Source organism: Quercus lobata, chromosome 4 (assembly GCF_001633185.2).
Source record: "Quercus lobata isolate SW786 chromosome 4, ValleyOak3.0 Primary Assembly, whole genome shotgun sequence".
Taxonomy (NCBI): Eukaryota; Viridiplantae; Streptophyta; class Magnoliopsida; order Fagales; family Fagaceae; genus Quercus; species Quercus lobata.
In genome coordinates, this window is record NC_044907.1 from 4,996,583 (window position 1) to 5,001,652 (window position 5,070).

Here is a 5,070-nt window from a genome sequence, read left to right on the forward strand (position 1 = left end):
CCATTTTGTTGTCTTTATTCCGTGCCAATTTGCTTATAATTCAGCATTCAGAAACCCTGTATTTAGGTGGGAATCATGTAAGGGTAGTGTGCGAAAGAGTGTGAAGAAAAGCTCAAAATTAAAGTGTGCAACTCAGCAGGGGCTCACAACTGGATCTATCGACTGGCTCGTAGCTGGCAAGTCACCAAAACAGGCACACGTGTGAAGCATGTAGGGGAGCTGAAGAAGCTCTTAGACATGTAAGGGAGAAAATAGTTTTTGAAGTGCACCAGTGTGGCGCTCGCCAAGGACCATACGATAATTAAGTCAGAATCTCACAAAAGATAGTCAAGAGCTCTAAGAGCATCTTCAGCAGTTTCTTTAAATTTTTTTACTGTTTGGAGAGTAAATAGTTACATTTACCTTTTACCTATTTACTTTTTCAAATACACATTCCAACAAATTCTCTATCATTTCTCTATCTCATTTAAATACTATTTTTTTCATTCTTTCTTTAATTTTCATTTATTCTTTTTTTAATATTTCTTTATGCATTCCCAACTATTATATTTTTCTAATTCCCAATAACTATATTTTTAAATCCCCCAATGGTAACATTTTAAAAAATTTCAACAATCATACTTTCCAATGGTTTTTTTTAATGATCATATTTTTCATGCTTGCATTATTTTTCATTTATCAAATCTATATTAGTCTTGAAATTTATCAAATCTATGTAATTTGGAATGAATTTATGCATTAAATTTTTCACAAATTTTTTTAGATTATTATTATTAAATAACTTATAATAAATTAATTAATTATCTCTTTCTATTTTTCTCAAAAAAAGAAAACTATCTAATATTAACTACCATATCACACGATTACATACAAAAAAAAAAACCAAGGGATTAACTCAAATTTATTTCAACCTACTAATTTTAAAGACCACACATTTTCACACCCAATTGATTACTCAACTTCAACTGTTCTTTTTATCAAAAAAAAAAAAACAAATTGAGACATGTTATTCTAGTTACACATTTATCACATTAGAGAAAATAGAAGAGAGAGAGAAAGAGAGAAAGAACGCACTAGAGAGAGAGAGAGAGAGAGAGAGGGAGAAGGCCGATGGAGATCAAGTGTCGCCGGAAGGACAAAGTCAGCGGAGATTGGTGTTCACCAAGTAGCAGTGCCTCATTCGCCTCCCCACCGCCAGACTGGGATAGATCCGCTTGAATTTTTTTTTTCCTTGTTTTCTTGTTCTGATTCAACTTTGCTATTATAATAAGAAATAGATTTTGTTTTGTGTTTTGTGTTTTTAGTTTTGATTATGTGAGACGTTTGAGTCTATGAGAGAGAAAGAATTGTTTTTTATTAAGTCGTTGATTTTTTAAAGAATAAAAATTCATTTGGAGTTGCAACAGTGCTCTCCAAGTCAAGAGAGCTCTATTGGAGCTGGGTTTTTTTTTTGGTTTGCTCTCCAAAAAATGGCTTTAACTAGTCTATTGGAAATGCTCTAAAGGTGTAAAAGTTAAGATTTTTCTCACGTATGTTGAATTGAATGAAGTCTTGAGTAGGTCTTCTTGTTTTGTGTCACTTTTCCCATGATATATGTGTTGGCTATATGAAATTAGTGTAAGCGAATTACATGAAGGTTGCTCTCACATTTTGAAGTGGTGGACTTGTGGAGTAAATTTCTTTGTGCTATCTAAGTGTGATTAAATTTGTCTAAATATAAAATGTCTATCATTGTGAACAAGTCCAACTTGTAGATGTTGGGTGTGTGGCTCATAGACATGGCAAAATGGGTTAGAATTTTCTGACCCGACTCAACTCGACCCAACCTAAACCTGATTTTTTTTACCCGAAGCAAAAACGGGTTGACCCGTGACTCGACTTGTATTTTTTGTGAGTTAACCCAACCTGACCTGCAATCCGACCCAAATTTGAACCATTTTTTAAAACTTTTTTTTTTTGGATAAAAAATAAAATTAAAACAATATTATTTTAATTGTTTGTTGTGAGATTTAAGGAAACAATTGAGACAATTACATAATTACATGCAAATTAATTGAAAGATGAATGGTTGAGCATTCTGTAATGAGTAAAGATTTTTAGATATCAAATAGCAAAGTACATGCAAAGATAATTTGATTACAGTAAAGTTAAAAACATAGATTTAAAATTGTGGACATATGTGAGAAACATTCACAAGTGTGAAAATAGTGAATCTAAAGTATCAAAATTAGCATAAATTATGAATGTTGAGACCTATTTTTTAATAATTTATGTCCAAAATAAATGGTTTTTCAAAATAAATTATGATATTTTCTAGAGTGTGTGTTACTTAAAAATGATATGATATCCATAAAAGAGACCATGTATAAATAAGTAAACAATTAAACTTTAATATATATCTCAAATTGAAATAGAGTGCCAACCACAATTGATAATAGATTATAAAATTAATTTTTAAGATTGTAAATTTCTTATATGTTTTTATTCTTTGTCAAATGAGTTATCCAATAAGTCATTTGTAATTTTGTTTTATTTTTTGGGATGTTGATATTATGTAGAAATAAAACTTGTGTATTTTTTTTTACTTATTTTTGTGTTATTTTGTTTTAGGTAGCAATGTTAGGATTTCTATAATTTTAAAATTATTGAATAAGTGTGCATTTGGGAAGCATTTCAAGCTAGTGTTTGTGCGTTTTGTTGAAAAATGTGGGTCCCATGGCACTGTTCATGGACCCACAAAAGTATCCAAACACAAATTTCAATTTAAAACTGGGTCTTATAGCACTATTCACACATTTAAAAATTATTTTACTATTGTGTTTTCAATTTTCAATAATAAGTGGCATCCAAATAGACCCTAAATATTAATAAGTTTAACTGAATTCATTCTTTGTATAAGTGGTGGATTCAAAGTAATATATTTTACATCAAGTAATTTATTATATGACTTTCTAAATGACAAATATATGTTATCTTCTTTATAAAAAAAGTCATGTAAAAAATACGGGTCAATCGAACCTTATTTATAACTCAATTGACTAAAACCCGTTTTTAACCCGTAACTTGATTGACCTGATCTAAACTCAACTCGAACGGCCTATTTTGTCATGTCTAGTGGCTCACGTGGGTTCCGGCCCACTCTTGATGGACTTGCTCATTAAATGAGCTTGTCACTTTTGTCTCCTTAGCCAACACAGGTCAGCCTTTTCATTTATTGAGAAATGATCAAAGAATGCTGGACATGCTGAAGGAAAAATAAAAGGAAGAAGCAAAATTCTGAGTTTTTTTGTGTTATGAAAATTAAAAACAAAAATTTAGCCAAACAATTTAACAAGGTGCAGGTCTCACAGAAAATGAGTAATGACAACTTATTAAACCAAACAAAGTGATGTGTCACTTTTCTCATGATATATGTGTTGGCTATATGAAATTAGTGTGAGCGAATTACGTGCAGGTTGCCTTCACATTCTGAAAATGTCTATCACTGTGAACGAGTCCAACTTGTAGATGTTGGGTGTGTGGCTCGCGTGGGTTCCAGCCCACTCTTGCTGGACTTGCTCGTTGAATGAGCTTGTCCCTTTTGTCTCCTCAGCCAACACAAGTCAGCCTTTTCATTTATTGAGAAATGATCAAAACGTGTAGGACATGCTGAAGGAAGAAAAGGAAGAAGCAAAGCCAGTTTTAGAGTTGTTTTTTTTGAAGGAAAAAATAGTTTGTGAGTCCGTAAACAGTATACGAAACCCACTGTATAGATGATTGACAACTGGCCACTGCAATTCACTCTAACCACACGAACCAAATGATTATTTTCCCCTGAAAATTTATCATACTCCCTCTCTCTCGCTCCCCTGCGTTTGAGGTTGCTCGCTGCCTCTCCTTCAATCCATTGTCACAGCAGCCCCAGCTCATACCCAAACACTGAAACTTAGCATTTGAAACCAAACTCCCAAACACTCACACTCCCTCTCTCTCGTGTGTGAAGCTGTCCCAAGTCCCAACTCTCATGGAGTGAAGGTCTCTCTGAAGCAACGAAGCCACTGGCCAGATCGGTGGTTCCAACGGTACTTGGCCATTGTATCGTTGGAAAATCCCCAACTCTATGTGAGACAGAAGGAGTACACTCCCGGAGTTTCAAGTAACAGCCCGTTAAAAAGTGTTTCTGTCAGTACAGTTCAGTTTGAAACTTTGAATACACAGAAGTACAGATCGGGCGATCGATCTCACCTTCTTTGTAGGGCCAATGACGATAATGAATAGAACTGGTAAATAGTTCCCATGTTTCTCATCTATACGGAGAGGGTATGACAAGCACAATTACTTCTCAAAGGCTGCACTATTCATTTTTGGTAATTTTTTTTTTTCTTAAAATAAGCTCAACTGCTGTAGTCTTAAGTTCATTTTTCACTTACGAAAACAGAACTTAATTTATTTTCTTTGATGATTTACTACAGGTTTAGTTTTTAGCCATAGCTTGGTCAATTATGGAGTGGTGAATCTCTTAATGGATTACCTCACAGATTCATGGACCAACCAACATTTTGCAAAAGCTACAGCAATTATAAATCTCCAGGATGGTGTATCGACCATATCAGAAGTTATAGTTGCTCATTTAGCCGATTCGTATTACGGACGATTCAATATGATTGTCATCTGCGCCATAACCTATATTACGGTGAGCCTGCGTCCTGCTCTTGTTTAAGGTCAGATGAGAAAACTGAACATTTCAAGAATATGCATAACAGTCTGTTTGGGAGGGCAATTTTAAAAATAAAAGGATAAAAAAGGAAATTTAGGTAAGAGGAAATAAAATTGTTATTTCGTTGTTTGGAAATTTAAGCAAAAGTGCATAAAAAGCATAGGTGGAAATACCTATTTCTCCCTCTTCTTTTTTTTTTTTTTTTCCAAAACCTAGATCTATGATTTTCCTAAATTGGGGAGGAAAGGAGGAAGTAATGGAATAGAATTCAATGAAATTTTAAACAAAAATATTCATAATGCCCTTTTATTTTATACAAACTTTTTGTAATGCTAACTTCTTATTTCCCCTACTTTCCTCTTGATATTTCGTTA